Source organism: Triturus cristatus, chromosome 3_2 (assembly GCF_964204655.1).
Source record: "Triturus cristatus chromosome 3_2, aTriCri1.1, whole genome shotgun sequence".
Classification (NCBI taxonomy): Eukaryota; Metazoa; Chordata; class Amphibia; order Caudata; family Salamandridae; genus Triturus; species Triturus cristatus.
The window spans coordinates 1,217,203,573-1,217,228,369 of record NC_140584.1 but is presented as its reverse complement, the minus strand read 5'-3'; the positions used below and the strand labels follow the sequence as shown (position 1 = coordinate 1,217,228,369).

General features: G+C 42.2%; 1 pseudogene; it reads right to left on the bottom strand.

The window, feature by feature from the left end:
- Positions 1 to 509: 509 nt before the first annotated feature.
- LOC146859491 (T cell receptor alpha variable 3 pseudogene) overlaps positions 510 to 24,797 on the bottom strand; it is a 49,103-nt pseudogene continuing 24,815 nt past the window's right edge.

The following is a 24,797-nucleotide window of genomic DNA, read 5'->3' as shown; positions in this document are numbered from 1 at the left end:
ACAATTACAGTCAAACAGCAATAAATAGAACTGGATTTTCTTTTTTCTGATCTGGTTTTTTCTAAACTGAACAGTGATCAGCTGGAAGGAGATGTATGGCATATTGAATGTATCTGCATATTTCTACACATTCTGAGCCAGCATTTATTACTCTGGTTTATGTTAAACCAATGCTGATATCTTTTTTGCGAACAGAATTTCCCAAGTGCTTCTTTCAGTGTGTTTAGTTTTGTTCAGCAGATGGTGCTTTTATTCCTCCTGTTTGCAGAAATACTATATTGTTCACATGAGAGAGCAAGGCAGCAAGGATTTAACCATGTTTTGGGAAGGGTGATGGTGTTACCATGTATTATTTAGAATAAAACACCCTCTGCACAGTAAAAGGCTATTCCAAGTCTCTTCTGAGTCCCACCACCTTATGTATCCTTTTCCCTCATTCCTTGATGTGGTGACAGAACTCGCAGTGACGTCACTGTTCTTGTGGTGTGTCCTAGGGGTCACTTTATGTGTCAGCATGTTGTTTCTGTGACCCTGGAGGGAAGGCTGGTGTCACAGGGGCTCACAGTGAAGGGCGGTGCGTTTCCTGGTTTCTGTGCAGCTCCCAGCGCCTCATCACACACTGTGTCCCTCAAGGCGCACAGGTACAGCCCTGAATCCCCCACTTCACTGCTCTCCTTCCGAAGGTGAAAGGACTTCATCGTCTTATTGTGGGGGGCACTGAAGCCCCTCTGCTCCTTCTCCCCGAGGTCCCACAGCAGGAGTCGAGGGGCTTCACCCGGGGGCTGGAAGTACCAGAAGAGATTGGGGTACCCTGCATCCTTATAGGTGCAGTTCATGAACAGGGGGCTCCCCTCCGACACCGACAGCTTCTTCGGGGACTGAGACACCGACTGCGCCCCACTTTTACCTGAAATAAAGAGTTGAGCGTGTAAAAATGGAGCAGGACATATTTATGCATTAATGCCCGGGGTGTTATCGGGGAGACAGACACAGAAAGAACAAAACAAAGATAAAACCTTTTAACACATTGTTCATTTAGAGACTCGAAGGACCCTTGAATGGTTGTCAATATTCATGGTTTTTAATTGTCATCTGAGGTCCAAAGAAATACTTATTTGCATCTCCATTTGTATATTTAAATTGGTAATAATTTTGTAAAACAACAAACATCACAAGGTGTCTGAAGATTACAAATTAAATGTAATTTACCACCATAAATCCGTTCATTTAAACCACCTGAGACTTTTTAAAATATTACTTTATGGCAGACAGATCATCCCACTAAAGTATTCATAATAATGCGCGGGCTCCTGCTCTCTGCACAGATGAGCACACAGGGGCCTGCCAGGGCATCCCTGCAGCAGGTGCATTACCCCACCAGACTATGTAGAGACATCCGAGAACTCTTATTTTCAGCTGCAGATGGACTCACAGCAGGGGTGCAGGATATGAGGTAAAATATACACAAAAGAACCTGTTACACACAATAGAACATGATACACACAATAGAACACATTACACACACTAGAACATGTTACATACAATAGAACATGCTTTACACAATAGAACATGTCAGACGCCTGACATCCCAGGTAAAACAACACAAGAGAACATGTTACACAGAATAGAACATGTTCAACACATTATGTCCCATTTATAATAAACAAAATTGAACATGTTACACGCAATCAAACATGTTACATACAATAGAACATGATACTCACTTGACTTTCCATGTAAAATAAATGCAACAGAACATGTTACACACAATAGAACATGTTACACACAATAGAACATGTTACACACCTGTCACCAGGAGCAGGAGGGCCATGTACTGCAGAGAAGACATCTCTACAGGGCGGAGCTGAGATCACAACTGGTGCATCCGCTGCCTGCTCTGAGTCTGAGTGAGCTCAGCCCCTCCCTGGCATCATGCCCAGGGGTGCCAGCTGCTGACTTCCTGCTGACATCACAACCCGCCCACTCAGCCACCAGGAGGAGGAGGTGTAATGCACCCTTCATCATCCACAGGCTGATAAAAATACAACAATCATGAGCATGTTTTCGGGTCCTTGTCCTCTGCTCTTAGCGGATGAACCTGCTCTAAGCCTCAGCACAAGCGCCAAGAAGCTGCTGCAGTGATATCTGCGCCACTAACAAAGGAAGAAATGTAGAAGTGACAGTGTGAGGGGACACCGCTCTGGGCATCTATAGGTTTTCCGGTGTTTCTGAACCCTTAATCCTCAGGTCCTCAGACTCCGTGCACTGCTCTATCCTGGTTTAGTCTCCATCGCTGACATACTTAAGTTCCACCTGACTCTAAATGATGCAGCGAGAGGGTCAGTTTTTGTCACTGTGACCAAGTACCAGGGCCGGACTGGGAACCCCAAACAGCTCTGGCACATTTAGTCAGACCAGGCCCCGCACAGTGCCTGGTGAGTGCAGCGAGGGAGCCTGACCACGACAGGGATGTTTTTGAGGTGTTCTCCGCCCAAGAACATTTTTTTTTTTAAAAGTGCATTCTACAATACATTTTTTATTTAATATTTAATTGTAATATCTTTCAAAGCACAGTACAACACTTCAATGATTCCCTCACTTTCACCCTCCAACAGTGCTCCTCACCTCTCCACAGCCCCTCTCTCACATGTATTTCATTTGAAAATAACATGGAACATGTCCGAGGACATCTAAACAGAATGTATATCTCAGCATCTCTAGGCAGTGGCTGCTCGTCTGGATAGAGGGTCCCAAGCTAGCCGTATAGTCTCTGTGATGTAAGAAACCACATTCTTCATTGTGAACAGAACATTCCACCTTACCTCAATGCACATTAATTATGTCAATCAATCAATGAATAAAGCAGTGGATTTGTAGAGCCCTTCTTGCCACTTGTGAGTGTTTCCAGGTGCTGGTAGAGTCCAGTTGATTAATAGCCAGGTCTTCAGGGACTTTGGAACATTGGAGGATGTAAGGAGGTCTGTAGATGAGATGAAAGGGTTACTCGTTCATTGTCTTAGCTGCTAGGTAGGAGAAGTAGCAACCTCTGCATCTGCTAGGTTGAATGCAGGTGGTAAGGGTTAGAGAAAGGGATGAGGAGTGGAGGGGTCCAGCGGCCTGATGGTTGTTCAGGCGGTGACTCAAGTTGGTGGGTCTGCACTTGTGTAGGGCCTTGTATGCATTGGTCAGTATCTTGAACTGACTTCTTTTCTGTACGGGGAGCCAGTGGAGTACCCTGAGGCAGGGAGTGAAGTGGGTTCATCTAGGGGGATACAGGATGAGTTTTGCTGCGGTGTTCTTTGTGGTCTGTAGATGTCAGAGAAGGTGGGCTGTGATGCCTGTGCAGAGAGCATAGCCATAGTCCAGTCTGGAGATGAGAGCCTGGGTGATGGTGCATCTTGAACTTTGGGTTAGCCATTTGAATATCCTATAAAGCAGGTGGAAGATGAAGAATAAGGAGGAGGAGACGGAGTTGGCCTGAGTTGCCCTGGCTAGCTTGTTGTCCAGAATGATGCCTAGGTGCCTGGCATAGTCAGTGGGGGTAGGAGTACATCCGAGTTCTGAGGACCACCAGTGTACATCACATGGGTAGCTTAGCTTTCTGAAAATCAGTGCCTCTGCCTTGCCCGTGTTGAGCTTCAGGCAGTTGTTCTTCATCCAGTTGGCGACGGCTGTCATGCAGATGAGGAAGTTGGTGTTGGTGGTATCTTCAGATGAGTTGTGTGTTGTCGGCATAGGATATGTTGTTGAGTCTGTGGGTTTTGGCGATGCTAGCCAGAGGTGTCATATAACTGTTGAGAAGGGTGGGGCTGAGCAAGGATACTTGGAGTACTCCACAGATGATGTACTTGGTTTCAGACGTGAAGGGAGAGAGGTGTTCTTTTTGTGTTCTTCTGGTGAGGAAAGAAGCGATCCATCTGAGAGCAGCTCCTTGTATGCCTCTGTTGTGCAGCCTTGTGATGAGCGTGTCATGGACGACTGTATTGAAGACTTCCTAGAGGTCTAGAAGGATCAGGTCTAGGAGTCTCTCCTCAGTCACGTGGGGCTTGGATGTCGTTGGTAGCTGCAATGAGGGCTCTCTCGGTGCTGTGGTTGGATCCAGATTGGGAGGAGTCGAGTAGGAGGTTCTGTTCCAGATGTGAAGAGAGTTGTTGGTTGATGGAATTATTGAATACTTTGGTTGGGAGCAGGGAGATCATTCAGTAGTTGTTGAGTTTGCTGGGGTCTGCTGATATTTTTTTAGTATGGCATTTACTTCTCCGTGATTCCAATTCTCAGGTAAGGTGGCCATGGCAATGCAGGTGTTGAACAAGGTGGTGAGTACGTGTCTAATTCTCGCTTCACATAGGTGGAAGACGTAATGAGGGTATGGGCCACTTGGGGTCCCTTAGTAGACGAATTTCATGATGGATGCGGTGTCCTGTGGAGGAAACTGGCTCCCATCCCATTGGTTGTTTGGATGTCTGTGATTCTTGAAGAAGTCAGTGGCCTTCGGTTGCTGTTTACTTCAGTTTGGGGGTAATGATTTTTGTTGCAGATGAGGGGTTGCAGAATTCTTTGATGATGTTGAAGAGTTTTTTGCTGTGTTTGGAACTTGATTCGAGGCATGAGGCTAACACATTTTATTTCGATTTTCTAAAATGTCTGTGGCAGTGGTTGAGGACTGTCTTGAAGGCAGTTTTGTGGGTCGTGTATTTGCTGATGTGTCATGTCCTTTCTACTTGTTTACAGTTTCATTTAGCTGTTCTGAGGTCTTCACTGTACCAGCTAGCCCGCTTGTTGGACGTCTGTGGGTGGTGTTTCCTATGGTGATGGGAGCAAAACTGCTGGTGCACTTGGTGATCCAATTGAATTTTCTGGTCTAGGGTGTTGGAGGAGAAGGGATGGGTAGTGTTGAGGGCATTGATCCATGTGTCTATTGAGATATTGCTTTAGCTGTGTTGGGGGGCATTGGGCAGACTGTGAGCGGAATTATGTGAGGTGGCTGTACCTTTTGTTGAACTGTGGGCCATTGTCAGACTTTAGAGTGGTAGAAACACCCCATGTTGCAAAAATGGCATTTAATGTCCCCATGACTCTGTCATATATGGTTGACGACAGCTCCTCCATGAGGGGACATGATGAGTACTCATCCACAATTACCATTAGGTGATGTCCATTGTTAAGGGGTCCAAAGAAATCAATGTCAATCTTCTCCCGCACCTGGAAAGGGAGGTCAGACATAACTTTGATTCTGTGTCCTTTTGGGAGACAAAGAACTGTACAAATGATAAGCCATTCATTCTCTTACAATTCAGTCATCAAGGTGAGAAAATCACACTCTGTCTCAAAGAGCCCTTATGGTGGCAACAATGTCACGATGACCCTCATGGGGTATTTTAAGGAATTGTTGTCACAGACTCTCTGGAATGACACTTTGAGACACTATTACCCAATGCCCTCTTGAGGGATAGAGAGTTCCTCGCTCACATGTTTGTATTTTTGGTATTCAAAGTTGTCTGTAATAGGTCGAGTGTGTTTCTTCCACGATTGCTAGGCAAAGTCTCAGAGAACATGCAGATCTCAATCTGTATTGGAAGCAGTAAAAATTTGTTCCACTGAGAGACCTGTTGACATACTTGATTTGACTATAAAGTTCACATTGCCTCTCAGCCACTTTAGATGTCGTACTGTGTGGAGACTGGCACTCAGGAGAAGTAGACAATGGGATTGTGATCATTAACTGGTATATGCAAAATAGTGTAATCTGATTCATCGGCATATACATGAATAGGTTTATCAGGATGAGGGTGTAACAAAATTGGAGATGTAGCGAAAGCTCCCATCACAGAATTAAAGACCTTTTCCGCTTCAGAGGCCCATGAAAAATATATCCCTTTTTTCAATATATGTGATAAGAAACAACCTTTTAGGACAAACCTTTGGTGAAGCGTCAATAAAAAATTGGTGAAACCAATAAAGTTCTGTACCTTTTTCACTGAATTTGGTGATGGCCAATCACGAATGAACTGAATCTTGTATGGATACATGGAAACTCCTCTAGGTGGGAGGATAAATCCTAGGAATTCTACTTCGTCCACATGTTAGGGACATTTTTCTAATTTTACATGCAATTGATGTTCTTTTAGTCTCTGAAGAATGGCCTTTACGGGTTGTACTTTTTCTTGTTTGTTCTGCAAAAAAATCAAAATGTCATCAATGTAAACCACTGCCATCCTATACAAAAATTCTCTCAGTGCATCGCTGACAAAATGCTGAAAGGCCGCACAAAACATAGGGCATCACTTGTTCTTGTAGAGTCCAAAGTGAGTATGGAAAGTGGCCTTCCATTCATTAGGGGTGAACGGAGTAGTCTGCTCTGTCAACCGGCAACAGAGTTGTTTCTTCCCTCTAATGAGTCACTTAGCTGATCCTCCCTGGCAGAAAGGGAGGCAGTATAAGTGAGCTTACCTCTCCGTCATCCATGTGTGTGTGTGAAAGCAGGAAGACTCATTTACAGGGAATCCACTCCCAAGGGGTGCTGCATACTCAGTGCTGTTTGTATCAGCAGCACTCCAACCCATCCAATTGCATCTCCCAGGAGCCCCAGTTGCTCCCACTTACATCCAGCTGAGGCAGAGGCCTTACCGGAAGATGTAAGTATATACTGGTGACCCGGAAACCATAGAGGGCATACAGCCCCACCCCAGGCTGCTGAAGAGGCACCACATCTAAGACAGCACCAAATGTGGACTGCAAGGCACGCACTGGCATTCAGTTAGGTAGCTTCTTGGTGTGTTAAAGGGCCTGATGAAGAAATCACTGTGTCTGCACTCCCATAGCATCTGAATTGATGATCACAAGTTTAAAGCACAGCAAAACAGACCAGTGTGTTAACAGACCCACACGGAGGAATCTGTGCAATTTGCATGTACCTGTCTCTAACCTCCTTATAACTGATCAAAGGGTAGATGTACCTGCTGCAGAGATCTGTATGTATGCAGGGTGTGCCAGGTTCATGCTCACAGGGCTTGTTGGTCTACTAATAAGATGTGGGTATCACCTGAAGGGCATGGCCTTCAATTGCACATCTTTAAATGGCCAATGATGATTCCAGGGCTACCAACCTGAACGGAGTGGGAACAATAATGCTATATATGGCTCTGTATGACAAGGGGTATCAGGAGCCGCAGTTGAGCAAACATGAGGTGGTCAGGTGGTCCCAAGGGAGGAGAATCGTCATGGTAGAGAGGAATACCAGTGTAGAAATTCACACACATGCACACACTCATGTAAACATGCACACCTGTAGACACATGCACTGACGGACACACACTCTACACCAAAGCATCTTCAGACACACAGTCTACACCCAAGCCATCTTTAGCTGTCACCCTGACAATCTTGCATTTTCTGACTTGGGACATTTATTACATAGTGTATTTAGCACATGTGTGAGGTAATGAAAAGCAATACCTCTGTTTGAATGTCAACACTTTTGGCTGGATACATGTCACTAATCTAAAGACAGGCAAGTCACATAGTCTGGGTCTGACATTTGAGGTGTGGGCTCAGCCTGTGCAGTCGCTCTCTGTCATTGGTGGGTCATCTTTTCCAGGTCATGTTCCTCTCTTCTAACCAAACGCAGACTTTCAAATTCTGAGCCAATACAGCCCTCTTTACCTGCTCTTTTTGAAGGCTTGAGGAGTCGAAACTCAAAACTAAGTCTGAGGCAATCAAATCGATGTTTAAGACCCTTTGCTGGGAGGTAAGTCTCAATGGGGATTATATGGGATTTCCATGCCACTCTTTGCTGCGCTGATACTTGGAGTGTTGGTCCTTTGCTTGAAGCCTTGGAAAGCAGCCAAGATTAGGCTGGGTAAAATGCTGTATGCTGCAGATTGACAAGGTGTCAGGCTTCTATCCCTGCCCTTCCTCCTAGGGAATATTTTTTGCTGATATATTTTTTGTTTGCCAATGCTATTTCCCAGCGCATCGCTATATCTGTCATCAGTGCTGCGAAAAACACATTTTAATAAGATTAATATCATGACCCTAACCCTTGGAACTCTCCTCAGTCTCCGTGGATGTGTCCGCAGAATCAAAAAGAGATTTTATCTCGGTCAGTAGAGTTTTTGTGGAGTTAAACTCTGCAAACACCGCCCAACCATACCATTCATCTCCTTTTGCGACTCAGCCAGACTCATCCTCAGTATCCCCCAACACAAACAAATCACCCCACACATGCAAGACCTCCACTGTCTATCTGTCAAGAAAAGAGTAACTTTCAAGATACTCACCCACATTTACAAATGCCAATACAACATTGGACCCCAATATCTCAATGAAAGAATTGCTTTCCAAGTACCCAAGAGAAACCTCGGATCTGCCAACCTCTCCCTTGTCGAAACCCAGCGCATCTGCACAACCAGAACAGGTGGAAGAGCCTTCTCCTACGTCGCAGCAAAGACCTGGAACGAGTTCCTGATCAACATCAGACGGGCATCCACTCTGCACATTTTCAGGAAGACTCTCAAGACATGACTCTTCGACTGACCGGAGCTGCTCCCCTCCCACAGCACCTTGAGACCATCACAGGTGAGTAGCAAGCTTCACAATTCCCTTATTGATTGATTGATCAACTCTAATTAAGTGATAGGCTCCATGAAGGTCTAGTTTGGTATGTATTTTGGAACGTTTTACCTAATCCAGCAGTATGAGATATTGGCTCTTGATGGTGACTTGGTTTATTGCTCTAAAATCAATGCAAGCTGTAAGCTCTCCATTCTTCTTTGGAACAAAAAACAAAGGGGATGAAACAGGTGATTCAGAGATTTGAGTGAACCCATATGCAAGATATTGGTCTAAATATTGTTTTAGATACTAATTTTCTGCTTCAGCTAGGGCATAAAGTCAACTGCATGGTAAGGCTGCTCCTGGCTCCGTAACAATCTTACAGTCATATGGCTTATGTAGCAGGAGTTTGTCTGCTGCTGTTTCATTGAACACTGCTTCAAAATCTTTATATTCCCTCAGAATATCAGTAGTAACTACAGTATTTATTATTTGAGAAAGCTTGGCCAAAGGTTAGCTTGTGTTTCTCGTTGCCACTTTGGAGTTTTCTGGAAACAATTTTCATGGCAATAATTCAAAGTTCATTTCAACTGTTCTCTTTTCCCAATCAATGGTTGGGTTATGTCCCATGAGGCAAGGTAACCCTAAAATCAGCTGGAACTATGGAGCATCAATTAAATTGAATCTGATTTCCATATGGTGACCATTAAATCCTTTGAGCTCTATTGATTCTGTCCCTTCAGTGAGGAGACCAGAGGACAGATTCATTCCATCAACAGCCCATACGATTTCAAATATTTTCTTCTTGATCGAATGAATGGCTATCTTTTTAGCATACTTGATGTTGCAGAAATTTTCAGTTGTCCAGAGTCAATAACTAAAACCTATAGATCTTGTCTTCATTGAATTTTATTGCAAAAAAACAGTGAGATGAGGCGCTGCAGTTTGTAGTGTGTTTGAGACTTGTTGAGAATCACGAGTTGCCTTTTGTACTTTTAAACCCATCAGAGTAACTACTTTTACTGATGGGATTTCTATTTTATTGGCTGGTTCAAACTTCATTTCTTTGGACACTCTTTTGCAGTGTCCCACTTTTCCACAGCGCATATGATGCAGCGCGGAATCCAAAATCCTCCCTTTATCACAGACCAATTATCTCACTCATACATCCGTTCAATACTTTCACTGGTGGGGCCCATAACACCAACATTCACTCATCATTGGTCTGTCTTTCCCGGGAGATGATTGTTCCAAACGCTGACATGAAAGGAATACCTTATAATCTAGGAAACAATATTTTTACATAACTATACTTTAATACGTCCTATACTAAATCTTCTAATATCCCTTCCATGTGACTCGATGGATCTGTGCTAGTTGCGCGTTTAGGTGAACTTCTAATTACCTCTCTTACCTTCTGATTCGAACATTTCTCATGAATAAACAACACAACACATTTAAATGATCAATAATTAAACTTTATCTAAATCAATGCAAATCTGGAAAGAAATGTTAATCAAAACCGCAATTCACCATATTTACCTATTCTGGCTAAATGTCGTCCTCTAAGTCAATCAGGTTGTCCTGCAGCACGCTACAGTCCCACAGATTGGGTTGAGACCATAGGAGCGTACCCGTCAATCTATGCCCATATAATTGGTTCAGTTCATCAGGAATTTGGTTCGCAATTCTGTCCGTCAAAGATTCAGGGAAACAGCTGTCCTGCAGTGTCACCGTCCTCTCCGTCAGCATAACGTCAGGAAACCAAAGAATCTTGCGATGCGCAATCAACCTCACTATTCTACCATAATTTATAGTGATTTCAATGTCAAAATGTAACAAGAATGAGTTTTAGACTGTCCTGATTGGCTAGTCAGGGGTGGTCCTACAAAGTTCTCATAAAGTTTAGTCCATGGTGTCATCACACTTGCTGGTTCCGGTTTTAAAGACTGTCTTTTGTTCCCAGGATTCTGGCAGGCTTCCCAGGATGACCTTGATTGGTACAGTCTGGCTAGGGTCAAGATGAGGTCCCTATTGCTGGCGTTGGCACAGGCGCACTTCACCCAGAACCTCGTGGAGTGGTTTAGGTCAGGAGGCGGCTATGTTGTGACAGGCCCAAATGGTCAATTTAAGCAAAACAAACACAAAACATAATTAATACATAGAAATGGCTATTAAAAATTTTTTATTCTCTCGCTAAGACCCATATGTGTGTGTATTTATCTAGCGAAAGCAACATTCAAAGCGATTTATACTTACTTAATAAAGCGCAAATCACAAATACATCACCAAAGCAACATATATCATGCAATATTCTAATTTCTCTAATATTAATATGCGTACATATTTTAGTTTACATATTAATTAAGCCATGCAAATGCAAATCCCACGTGTAATTCATATAATATTAATGTTGATGTAGAAAAATCACTTCAAGCAATTAATACAATTATAATTAATTGATTATTCTAATTAGTACGAACATGCAAATAGGGAGGGTATACAAAATTCTGCATTACCCGCTCCAGCAATCCCCCCTTTGGTGATTTTATCACCACACCAACAAAAAATGTTGTGTTTTCCTTTACGGAAATTTCTGAAATGTGTTCTTGCTCTTATTCATAATTCAGTTTCCCCTAATTCTTCTCTTTTTGCTGTTTTATACATACTCTCCTTCCACTCTTCCAATTCTATCTCTTCAAATTCTCTTTCCTGTTCCTTGTCTTTTCTCCTCAATTTTCTCTTTTTACTCTTTTCTTAGTTTTCTTATTTTTACAACAAATACAACCTAATCTTATCACTAATATTATGAGGATCACACATGTTAGTGGAAACAATATTTTAAGGTACTACCTAACTTAACTAAGACATTCTTAATAGCTGATATCTTCTTTCCAATGTTTTCCCAAACACCTTCAACCTCCAGTGGTGCAATTTCATCATGCAATTCTGTAATGTTTCTAATGTAAATTTTCAGATCTTTACTGTCATCAGGAATGTAAGTACAACAATGTTGAACTTTTAGCATTCCACAGACTCCACCCTCTTTTGCCAATAGTATATCAAGGGCAAGTCAATTTTGCATCACCATAGCATGCATGGCAACCATTTCAGTGTTTACCAATAAGAATCCTCCAGCGGTGCTTGTTGACAAGCGATCCACTACTGTTGATAATTTTCTAATTTTGTTTGCATTCAGAGATATTCCCACTGCTGGTATCAATGCTCCAAAAATGTCACCCACAATTTCTGTCCAAGATTCTCTCTTGCTACGTACTAAATTATAAAATATAATCCAGGGAAAACTGGATCTCTTCCACCTTTAAATCCCCATCCACCCATGTTTCGGTATGTATCATGGCACTCACCGTTACCTAAAAAGTAATTATCATATACAGTTTGATTCCTTCTTATACAAAATTTTCCTTTCTGAGGCCAGTCTAGAGCCTTAGTTGGACTAGATTCACCCTTCAAGTGTTTTTCCATTTCTACATCCCACACTGTCTTTTCCACCTTTCCTTCAGATGCCTTTCTTTGCATTTTCAGTCTCCTTTCTTCAACCATGTCTAAAAATGTCTTTTCCTCTTTCTTCAAACTGCAAGTCAAATTGTTTTTAAATATGGATTCTAATGTTAATTATTTAGTTTCTAAGAAAAATTCACCTAATACTTTAGCAGGTTTCACCTTATTTAGTTTATTAATTGCAGGTACTTGTGCGAAAATATTATCTACATCTGAAAAATAATATTCTAACTTTCCTGTTTGATAAAACAAACTAGCTATTACACTACATGTTATTCCATATGTTACTGGAAGGTGATGATAAGTCACTCCTTCTGAAACAGATGCTGGTAACTGCATGCAAACATAGCAATCCCTTACATCCATTGTCTTTACATATTCATACAACAATTTTGAAAACATATTGTTAGAAAAATCTGTTATAGACCTATCTTTATGTAAATAATTTTTATCTATTACAGTTAGTACTACTTTTGGAATTTTCCCTACATTAGTTTTATTCTCACCATGTCCTTCTAATGTATCTATAGTAACCTTAAAAGAAATCAGAAGCGCAAGTATGCTGCATAGAAGCATCAATAATCCTGTACAACAACAACACATTTTACACCATCTTCTCATGAAGGTACATCTACCTTTGCTACTATCTATGTTAGTCATCTTTGCTAAAATGGACCGTGTCTTTTGACTTAGCCTCTTCTACTTCACAACTAGTTTTTCTAACCCAAGGCTCTAAGCACCTACTTGGTTCTACCATTTTCTATCTTTTTACTTATTTTATTTCTTCTTCGGTGACTTCTAGATCTTATTCAATTTGGCATCTCATCAACTTTTGCCTTCTTCTCATAATCTGGATACAGAATTTCCTGAACTTCCGCTTCCTCTTCTCCAATGTCGGACAAGAGAACTCTCAGGATTTCTGATTCTTCCTCTTCTTCAACCACTTTCAGTACAGTCTCCTCTGGATTTCCTTGACTATCTGCCTCTTGTTTTCTTTCAGGCAGAGCCACGTACGTCCATTCCGGTGACTTACCAATCAATCAATCACAGCATTTGTATAGCGCGCTACTCACCCGGAAGGGTCTCAAGGTGCTGGGGGAGAGGGGTCCGTTACTGCTCGAAGAGCCAGGTCTTGAGTTGCTTCCTGAAGGAGAGATGGCCCTGGGTCAGCCGAAGGTGGATGGGGTGGGAGTTCCAAGTCTTGGCTGCCAGGTAGGAGAAGGATCTTCCTCCGGCGGTGGCTCTGCGGATGCGTGGTACGGCGGCGAGGGCGAGGCTGGACGATCGTAGCTGGCGGGTGGGCGTGTAGAAGGTCAGGCGGTTGTTGAGGTACTTGGGGCCCAGGTCGTGAAGAGCCTTGTGTGCATGGGTGAGGAGCCTGAACGTGATCCTCTTGCTGACGGGGAGCCAGTGCAGGTCTCTCAGGTGGCCGGAGATGTGGCTGTGTCGGGGGAGGTCCAGGACGAGTCGTGCAGAGGCGTTCTGGATGCGTTGGAGTCTTTTCTGAAGTTTGGCTGTGGTTCCGGCATAGAGGGTGTTCCCGTAGTCCAGTCGGCTGGTGACGAGGGCCTGCGTGACCGTCTTCCTGGTTTCGGTGGGGATCCATCTGAAGATCTTACGGAGCATGCGCAGGGTGTTGAAGCATGATGATGAGACAGCGTTGACTTGTCTGGTCATCGAGAGGGAGGAGTCCAGGATGAAGCCCAGGTTGCGTGCGTGGTCCGTTGGCTTGGGAGTGGCGCCCAGGGCAGGGGGCCACCAGGAGTCGTCCCAGGCGGAGGGCGATGATCCCAGGATGAGGACTTCCGTCTAGTCTGAGTTCAGTTTCAGGCGGCTGTTCTTCATCCATTCATCCATTCACTTATACTTCTGGTTAGGTTTCCTTGTTCTTCTGCTTTCTTTAGTCACACTTATCTCTTCTTCCTTTGATTTCTCCTGACTTGTCACTTCATTCACCTGTTCAGTCCTTGGTGAATTTACTCGTGTTAGCCGATATCTCAATTTCTTTATTTTATTTGCCCAAATTTCGTCTATTGCAATTCTTTTCAACTTATTTCCTTTGTCATTCTTTTCATTTCTCCAAGCTCTTTTTCTTAGAACTCGACCTTCAGGTATTTCATTTTCGCTTTCTTCAGACTCTGTCTCAACTTTCTTTTTCTTTTCGACAATCTCCATTTCCACCACTTGTTTTGATTTCCCTACTTCTGTCCCTCCTCGGGTCTCCGACATGCAATCTTCCTGCTGACTACTTGTCCCTTCACCTAACTGGATGTTGCAGTTCCCTACACCTCCTTGGGGGTCTTCCGCAGATATCTGTCCCTCTCTCTGTACCTGTCCCTTGTTCACTTAAACTTGTTACTTCAGGTGGAATTTCTCTCAGTCTTTCATCTGGCACTTCCTTTTCACTGATTCCTTTTATTGTCTCTCCATTGTCCTCTTCTCTGATCTTTCTATGTTCTCTCCTGGAATCTTGCCTTCCTTTTTCGTTTTCGGAGTCTGAACTGGTATCAGAAATCTGCAGTCTCCTTCTCAGAGAGTTACTTCTGGGGACTAGTGTTAGACTTGGTTCTGTTTCCCCCCTTTCGGAGTTTTCTCCTGTTTTTGACTCTCCTTCATCTGACTCAGTACTTGATTCTGATTCATCAAAATATTCTTTTTTTTTTGTGCTGTCCACTGCATTTGGAATTCTCAAGGTATGACTTGCATGGATCCAATTTTTCAGTCCAGAACACTTTAAAGCTGTGGTCGTGGTCAGTATGACTTGCCTTGGTTTTCCCCACCTGGGAACCAAACAATTTCTTCTTCTGTGGACCTTTATCCTTACCCAGTCCCCTGGGCTTAGATCATGTGCTGGCTTCTTTTCAAGGGTGATGGCATCCGCTCCAACCTGATGAAACACAGAATGTACTGCGTCAGCCAGGCTTTAAAAGTATTCCAACACCATGTCATCAGTTATAGTCATCAGCTTGTTGACTGGTATAAACACGTGTCTCATGGCGCGTCCCATGATGATTTCATGGGGCTTAACCCTGTAGTTCTGTCTGGAATTGATCTAATAGTCATGAGTTCCAGAGGCAAGACATCAGGCCATTTCATACCTGTGGCCAAACACATTTTCCCTATTCTATTTTTGATGGTACCATTCATTTGTTCAACCACACCAGAAACCTCTGGTCGGTAGGCACAATGTAGTTTCTGTTGTACATTCAATGCTTCACAAATCAATTTTATGATCTCATTATGAAAATGTCCTCCTCGTCTGATTCAATTGTCACTGGGAACCCAAACCAAGGGATGAATTCTCTCAAAAGTAGCGTTGCCACTGTCATCGCATCATTTCTTCTTGTTGGAAATGCTTCCACCCACCTGGAGAATAGACAGACCATCACCAAAACATACCTTAATCTGTTACAGGGAGGCATCTCAATGAAATCTACTTGTATTCTGGTAAAAGGCTCTCCTTCTCGGCCTATTGTCCCTAGACTCACTACTGTCTTTCTCCCAGGATTGCTTTGCTGACATATTAGGCATCATTGACACAAACGTTCTACCACAAGTCTGAACTTTGCATTGTACCAGGTCTGCTTAAATGACCTGATCATAGCGTCTCTCCCTATGTGCCCTTGGCCATGATACATCTGTGCCATGGTAGACATCATGCTATCAGGCATAACTGGTCTTCCATCTCGATAAACCCACACCTGATCTTTCTCCCGTGGTGCACATCCTGCTTTTATCCACTGTTTCATTTCCTCATCACCTGCTTCTTCCTGCAATTGTCTCCCTTCTTCCCATGTGCCCACAATGTTAGTAAACATCAAAGAGCAAGAAAACGTTTCCCTTTCCTTAGCCCGATTGATAGAATTCTGATTTTGTGTGCAATATTGTGCCATGTCATTAGCATATCTTTCCCCTGTGGAGATATAGTCACTACTATGACTATGAGCAGCACATTTCACAACAGCCAATTGCCTAGGCAGCTGTATCGCCTCAAGCAACTTTCCAACCACTTCAGCATTCTTAATTGGGGTTCCACTCAAGGTTAGGAAACCTCTCTGTAGCCATAGTTGGCCAAAGTCGTGGACGATTCCAAAGCCATACTGGCTGTCAGTTATCACAGTCACTCTCACACTTTTCCCAATCTTACGTGCTCTAGTTAGGGCCACTAGTTCTGCTACTTGGGCTGATTTTACTCCTTTAAGATAGGATGCTTCCAAAACTGCTGCGACTATGCATACTGCATATGCTGCACTCAGCACTCTTTCATCTGTTCTCAAACAAGACTCATCAACGAACATCACAAAATCACTTTCTGGCAAATGTACATCTTTTATAACTGGTCGTGGTTTTGTGAAAAAAATCAAGTACATCCAAACAGTCATGATCTGCTTCATCTCTTACTTCCACATTCTCAGCATCAGGCAACAATGTTGCAGGATTCACATTCAGACATCTCACAAGGCTTACATTTGTTGCACCTAATATGACCTTTTCATACTTAGTCAGCCGACTATGTGTCATATACTGAGTACGACTCCTTGTTAAAAGGATTGCCACATCATGAGGTGCAAACACTTTCAATGGATATCCCATCACAATTCCTTCACTCTGCTCCAAACTTCGACATGTAGCAGCTACTGCTTTCAAACACCCAGGTAAAGCTACAGCTACTGGGTCAAGCATTGATGAAAAATATGCAATTGGTCTCCTCATTTTTCCATGCTTCTGTATCAACACAGAAAGTGCACATCCATTCCTCTCACTGCAATACAACTCGAACTCTTTCTCATAATCAGGCATGCCTAAGGCAGGTGCTTCACACAATCCATCTCTCAATCGTTTAAATGCTGCCAATTCTTCCTTATTCAAATCGATGGGATCCTTCACATCACTCCTCGTCAATCGTACCAAAGGTTTTGCAATCAAAGAGAAGTTGCTGATCCACTGACGACAATATCCAACCATTCCCAGAAAAATTCTCACCTCTCTTTGGGTCATAGGAGCTTTCATTCCTTTTATGATTCTGATTCTGTCTATCGTTATTTTCCTCAGTCCTTTCTCAATGTTATGCCCTAGATACTGTACTTCCTTTTTGCAAAACTGTAATTTTGATGGTGACACCTTCAGTCCTCCATCTGCCAAATGATTCAACAATGCTATAGTGTCTACCTAACAGGCTTCACGTGTTTTTGACGCCACTAGAAGGTCGTCAATGTATTGAACTAGCACTGAATTTTTGGGCATTTCTAGACTTTCCAAAGACTTCCTCAATAACTGATTAAATATTGAGGGGCTTTCTGCATACCCCTGTGGGATTCGGCACCAAGCCAAAATACGCTTGCCGAAAGGAAATGCAAACACTTGCTGACTGTCATGGTGCAATGGGATAGAAAAGAAAGCGTGACACAAATCAATCACTGTATACCATTCTGCATCATGGGGAATCTGATACAAAATCACTGATCGATTTGGTACAATGGGACAACATGACACAACGATTTTGTTTACTTTTCTCAAATCCTGTACTATCCTGAATTTTCCATTAGGCTTTTTCAGTCCCATTATGGGTGGATTACATGGACTATTCATTATTTCTCTCAAAATTCCTTGTCTGATCATTTTCTCTATCACAGAAGTTACTCCTTCAACTGTATGTTGTGTCAATTTATATTGAGGGTCATTTGGATAGCTTATTACTTATTTTACTGTTATTTTTATTGGATCTACATTTCTCATTAGCCCTACATCTTCTCCAGTGAAATCCCATACTTCTGCTTTTACAGATTGTTTCAGTTCTTTGGGCAACTCATCAGGGTTGAATACAGCATAGGTTTCAATAGCTTCATTTTCTCTATTGGCTATTGTCATTTTATACAATACATCATCATTCGGTGTTTCAAATGCTATTCCATCCGGAGTACAAAATATAGTGCAATTCATTTTGCACAGCAGGTCCCTGCCTAATAAATTCACAGGACTAGTGTCGCACATAACAAAGCGGTGCATTTCTGAAAATTTCCCTATACTAACTTTCACTGGTTCTGTAAGGTACGTTTTAATCTGTCTGTTGGATACACCAACTACTTGGATCGTTTCATCCGTGAGAGGAAGATTCTTAACATCAGCTGATCTAACAGTTGATCGAGTAGCACCAGTGTCCACTAGGAAAGTAATATTTTAATCATTAACCTTCCCATCCACAAATGGTCCTGTCTGGTCTACTTCTAGAGTTGTGCCAAGTACGCACTCTTCTTCCTCCCTTCGGCACCGTCAATAGCTTTCTTCTGAGTCACTTTCATCGCGCTGCAGCCAATACTGCGAGACAGCGCTAGCGCGTGGCAGCTTATTTACCTGTTCTTCATTGTAGAATCCCGATTCACTACTATACTTCTGAGAGTTTCTGCTCTGTGGCACCTGATTCTGTGAGGTAACAACCTGCTGCTGTTGCTGCAGTTTACCACTCACCTCATTCTGCACCTGTGGATTCAATGATGGATTTTCATTGTTAGTACTCGGGGGAAATTTACACTCGGATTTCCAATGCCCTATCCTACCGCAATTATGGCATGGGAACTTCTTTTTAGCTTCTTCTATACTGCCTTTCCCTTTCCCAGGACCAAATCTCTGTCTCGTTCCTGTGTTATTTGCTTGTTCCACTAATTGAGCTTCCTCTCTTTCCGCTACTTTTACCTGTGCCCACATAGCCTTTTCTTTCAATTTTCGCTGTTTTGCCTCAATCTCATCACTGAAATATTTAGCATGTCTCAATATTTCATCTATTTTCTTATTTTGCCAATCAACAGTATGTTGTTTTATTATTTCACTAATTTATGGACATAAACCATATACAAATCTGTATACGAAATGACTCAAATCCTTTTCACTCAGATTCTCGTCTCCGCTAAACTGTTTAAAAGCTAATATCAGCCTTTCATAGTATGCATATACTGACTCTTTACTTTCTTGATGTGTTCGGTCCATTTTTGCCGAGTCTGTCTCTTTAGGAGGTACCTTGTTTTTCAAAAATGCCATCACCTGTTCATATTTCTTCATTACCTCAGGGTTTGGAGCCCCTGTTTTTGGATCCCTAGGGTATTATTGTGGAGAAGTGTGGCTCAATGGTTAGAGAGGCAGATGTTGATGCAGAGCTCGGGTCCGGGACCAGGGTTTGATTCCCGCCTCGGCGTGGTCTCGGGCTAATTAATTCCTCGGACTTGATATGTATATAAGTACAAAGACATTGACATTTCTTGCGTTGGCCAATTTATCATCAGCTTGCACTCGGTCTATAAATCTGTTGGTACTACTATGTCAAATAAACTATTCAAATCAATCCATAGTACTTTAGACAATTTTACAAATCTGTCTACTTGCCTGTACCAGTCCGAGGGAAATCATTTGTAAAAGACAAAATGTCCTGTCTTGTCCATGGGACATGTGCGTATCCTCCTCCTGGAATCTCTCTCATAGGACATTCTGTTACTACCTTTTCATTTTCTCTTACAGGAAATGCTGCGAATGTCTTATCTGAGGCATCATCACGTTTCCTATACCACCTACTTTTCAATTTTTCCACATCTCCCCATTTTCTCAACAAGACAATTATATCCTTAATCTGACTTATCCGTCCTGTGGTGTTCAAATTTTCAATATCTCTCTCAGTAAAATCGATTCAATATGGTTTTTGCAAAGCTTTTACCATTTCAATGTCTATTCCCATTTCATTTGCTACTTCTTCTAGTCGCTCATGTAGATTTTTTGCTCTCCATGTCACACTTTTGCACAAAAATAGCAATTCCTCATCTTGGTAAGTTTTTAATTTTTCTGTAGAGATAGTTCCTACTATTAATTCTTCCAATACCATCCGTAATTTAGCCACATCTATTGATTCGATTCTTTATCTTTTCTTTATAGGCTTCTTAACCATTCACTTAGTTCTCCTGTAGATGGACCTACAGGTTTTTCTATGCTATCTTGTTCCAAATTCTTTTGTGGTTCTAAGAAGGACTCTACTGTTGTTCTACTCCTCTCAGGAAAATTCGGACTTATGAATGGATTGTTTGAAACATTTGGTTCGATCATACTTATTGTCTGTCTCCATGGATTCTCATTCTGGCTCGGTTTTAGCTGTTCAACCTGTTTAGGGCTCTTATGAGGATCTGTCAAACAGTGTTCTCTATCTTTTTGTTTATTAAATATGGGCATTACTGGACCTATCGTTACTGGGACAGTTACGGCTTCCAAATTTTTAGTCAATTTTCTGTTAATTCTAAAGTGGTTTTTGCCAATTCTGCTGAATTTTTACCATTTATTCTATTTTCTGACTTCTTTTCTACCTCTCTAACGGAGTTACTCTTCTTTAAATCTGGTGACATTGGTTCTGTCTTAATAATTCGTAACGTTTCTCTCATTGTGGCACTTGGTGTTAACATTTCTGGTTCTGGTCGATACGGGGGTGGATTTTTATAGAACATGTCATCAAGAACATCATCCTCTGATTCATTCACTCCATACCCTCTCGATTCCACATTATGCCTCTTTTCTACACACTTTCTTCCTTCATTTTCTCCTGCAGTTCTTACGGGAAACAAATCTACAGTCATACTAGCATTCCGCCACTTTCTCATCCGATCGTCATGACTTTCATGTCCATACTGTCTACCAAACATGTACCTATATCTTCCGCCACTTCTCTGTCTCTCTCGATCATGCATCTCATCTTCCCACTCTGTCAATGCCTCAAATTGTGTCGGTCTAGGTCCTGCTTCTAAATTCATCATTTTCTCTCTCAAGTTTCTCAAAACTGCCAAATTAAATATACCATGTTCTGGAAATGCCAAAACTCCGTCCTTTTCTGTGTATTTTACCCAATTGTCTAACCACATACAAGAATGATATCCATATTTCGCAACCATAAAGGATGCAGGTGTTTTTGGTGGAGGAAGTAACTGTCCTTCCCTTGTCACAATCGGTTTGTCCTTTTTAAACCACCTTTTAATTTTACCAAACCAGGACTTTTTCTCCCTTTCTGGTGGATCGTAATACATTTTCCTGTCTAACCTGTATTGCTAGTCTCTTCCTTACAACTGTACTGTTATTCTATCCAATCCTAGCGCGACTCATACTAACGCACCAATCCGGAGCGTCTACGTCACTTTTACAATTCTCAAATCCCAGCGCGACTCACACTAACGCACCAATAGGGAGCGTCTAGGTCACCCTGTATTTCTCCATTCCTAGCGCGGCGCACACTAACACACAAATCCGGAGCGTTTTACGTTTCTGACCCACTGTCCAATCCCAGCGCGGTCTTTCTGACATCAACAGCCGCTGCTCCTGCTCCTGCTTCTACTGACCCCTCCTTTACAAAATTTCTCGGTAAGTTTTTCAAACTTTTCAAGTTTACAATTCTGTTAGTAACTACATAAAAACACCACCATTGTACGCTTCGCTAACCATAGAAATAGAAGAAGACCTTTTTCACAAGAATTCCATCTTTCCCAAGAGCAGCGCTTACCTCTGCCCCACTACGGAATCGTTACTTCCGTTGATAAAGTAGCACATCCCTCTACCTTACCCTTCTAGCAAGCATTAGCTAACCGCTTCGCTAGAATTAAGACACTTAGTTAGAGACCCAATGCTCCTGAGAAATAAAACTAGAGTTTCACAATTAACCAGAATGCCTTTTCATCCACGCACTTCCACACAGGAAAAAGGTAGTACAATTACACAGAATTCTGTCTTTCCCGAGAACTGCGAACAGTCTGTCCTGCTACAGAATTATAACACTCGTTAACAAAGCAGCGCTTCCCTCTACTTTGTCTTTCTAGCAAGCTCAGAGAATACCTACTACCTTTCCAGTGAAAAGCGTTATTGGAATGCCATTTGGACTCCTGGTACCTAAGACCAAACTTTCACAGGTAAACTTTGCTACCATACACACTTCTCTCATACGGAAAATACCTCTAATGGCAACATACGACGATGCTACCGAATCGAACCCAGACAATGCGTCGTGCAACTTCAATCGTTACACGTTTTCCCCTGTGTACCTACAGGGCAACAACAACAATTCTGTCTTTCCCGAGAGCAGCGCTTACCTCCGCTCTACTACGGAATCGTTACAAACTTCCGACTTCCTACATCCCAGAAGCCGTGCGAACAACGTAAAACTCGCCGCAACTCAACATAGAGTGTTAGTACATAAACCAATCAATAATCATAAATCAATAAGCAATGTACAAGCAATATTCACCAAACTCAAACAATAACAAACCATAACTCTGCTACCAGAAAAACTGATGCAGCGCGGAATCCAAAATCCTCCCTTTATCACAGACCAATTATCTCATTCATACATCCATTCAATACTTTCACTGGTGGGGCCCATAACACCAACATTCACTCATCATTGGTCTGTCTTTCCCGGGAGATGATTGTTCCAAACGCTGACATGAAAGGAATACCTTATAACCTAGGAAACAATATTTTTACATAACTATACTTTAATACGTCCTATACTAAATCTTCTAATATCCCTTCCATGTGACTCGATGGATCTGTGCTAGTTGCGCGTTTAGGTGAACTTCTAATTCTCTCTCTTACCTTCTGATTCGAACATTTCTCATGAATAAACAACACAACACATTTAAATGATCAATAATTAAACTTTATCTAAATCAATGCAAATCTGGAAAGAAATGTAAATCAAAACCGCAATTCACCATATTTACCTATTCTGGCTAAATGTCGTCCTCTAAGTCAATCAGGTTGTCCTGCAGCACGCTACAGTCCCACAGATTGGGTTGAGACCATAGGAGCGTACCCGTCAATCTATGCCCATATAACTGGTTCAGTTCATCAGGAATTTGGGCCTCAATTCAGTCCGTCAAAGATTCAGGGAAACAGCTGTCCTGCAGTGTCACCGTCCTCTCCGTCAGCATAACGTCAGGAAACCAAAGAATCTTGTGATGCGCAATAAACCTCACTATTCTACCATAATTTATAGTGATTTCAATGTCAAAATGTAACAAGAATGAGTTTTAGACTGTCCTGATTGGCTAGTCAGGGGTCGTCCTACAAAGTTCTCATAAAGTTTAGTCCATGGTGTCATCACACTTGCTGGTTCCGGTTTTAAAGACAGTCTTTTGTTCCCAGGATTCTGGCAGGCTTCCCAGGATGACCTTGATTGGTACAGTCTGGCTAGGGTCAAGACGAGGCCACTTTTGCTGGCGTTGGTGCAGGCGCACTTCACCCAGAATCTCGTGGAGTGGTTTAGGTCACGTCGTGTACAGAAGGCGGCCATTTTGTGACAGACCCAAATGGTGAACTTAAGCAAAACAAACACAAAACATAATTAATACATAGAAATGGCTATTAAAATGTTTTTATTCTCTCACTAATACCCATATGTGTGTGTATTTATCTAGCGAAAGCAACATTCAAAGCGATTTATACTTACTTAATAAAGCACAAATCACAAATACATCACCAAAGCAACATATATCATGCAATATTCTAATTTCTCTAATATTAATATGCGTACATATTTTAGTTTACATATTAATTAAGCCATGCAAATGCAAATCCCACGTGTAATTCATATATTAATAAGGTTGATTTAGAAAAATCACTTCAAACAATTAATACGATTATAATTAATTGATTATTCTAATTAGTTCGAACATGCAAATAGGGAGGGTATACAAAATTTAGCATTACCCGCTCCAGCACATAGAGAGACTTCCTAATCTTTGTTTTTTCCTTCTCTTCCTTAGTTAATGGACCTCGAATACTTTCAATCTAAACATGGAGGAATGTGGCAGAACCCCTCGCTTCTCAGTCTTACGCTCATTTAATCTCTGATCCATCTGTAAACCAGATCTATGATCCCTGAAATTTCAGTGGGTCGATTGGGTAACTGCGCCAATGAGTCTTTCAGTTCATCTTTTAAACCTCTAGAACATATGGCAGCTCTTTTTGATTTTTGTCAGTTGGTTTCTACCACCTGCTTGTTGAATTGTCCCCTGTAAGCGATAGAATCTCTATTCCCTCGTCGTAGATGTAGCAAATCATTTTCTGAGGCTGTGGTGACTGCTCTTCTGCCAATGATTCGAAGGCATTGACCAGGCAGCAGCATCTTCACTCATATAAGACAGTATGAATGCCACCTTAAAGTGACATTAAAAAATGTAATGAGAATTGGGTTACGAAAATGTGGACCTCTGTAAACTCCTACGGAGAGCACTTTTGTTGCTTTGTGTTACGGATCCCCTAACTCGTCACCAGTTGTAGCGTCGTCCCCAGCCCGGCAGCATGCAAATGACCACGCCACACATGGAGATCTATACTTCACTTGTTTATTCTTCAGAATGCAACTGTTAACTGCACGCACTGTGACATAAACTTTATTAACCGCACCCAGACACACCACACTCAAAAGATTACGTCATTCTCATACAGAGTCCATCAGGGGGCAGAAGGGACCCGCTATTCATATCTACAAGAGACAACAGTTTGCTCCTGGTTTCATGCAGCTTTAGGGTTTCACTCAAGCAGGATCTCGCTCTTTTAGTAGATCTGGCTGTGAGTGAAAACCTGAGTGTGTTTGCACTCTTCTCAGTAGCAGAGAAAATGAAGAGGATGGACTGTGAAGCCTTAAGGAGCACACAAATTATTTATAGATGATTTTAAATCAGTACTATACATTTTAACATAATATA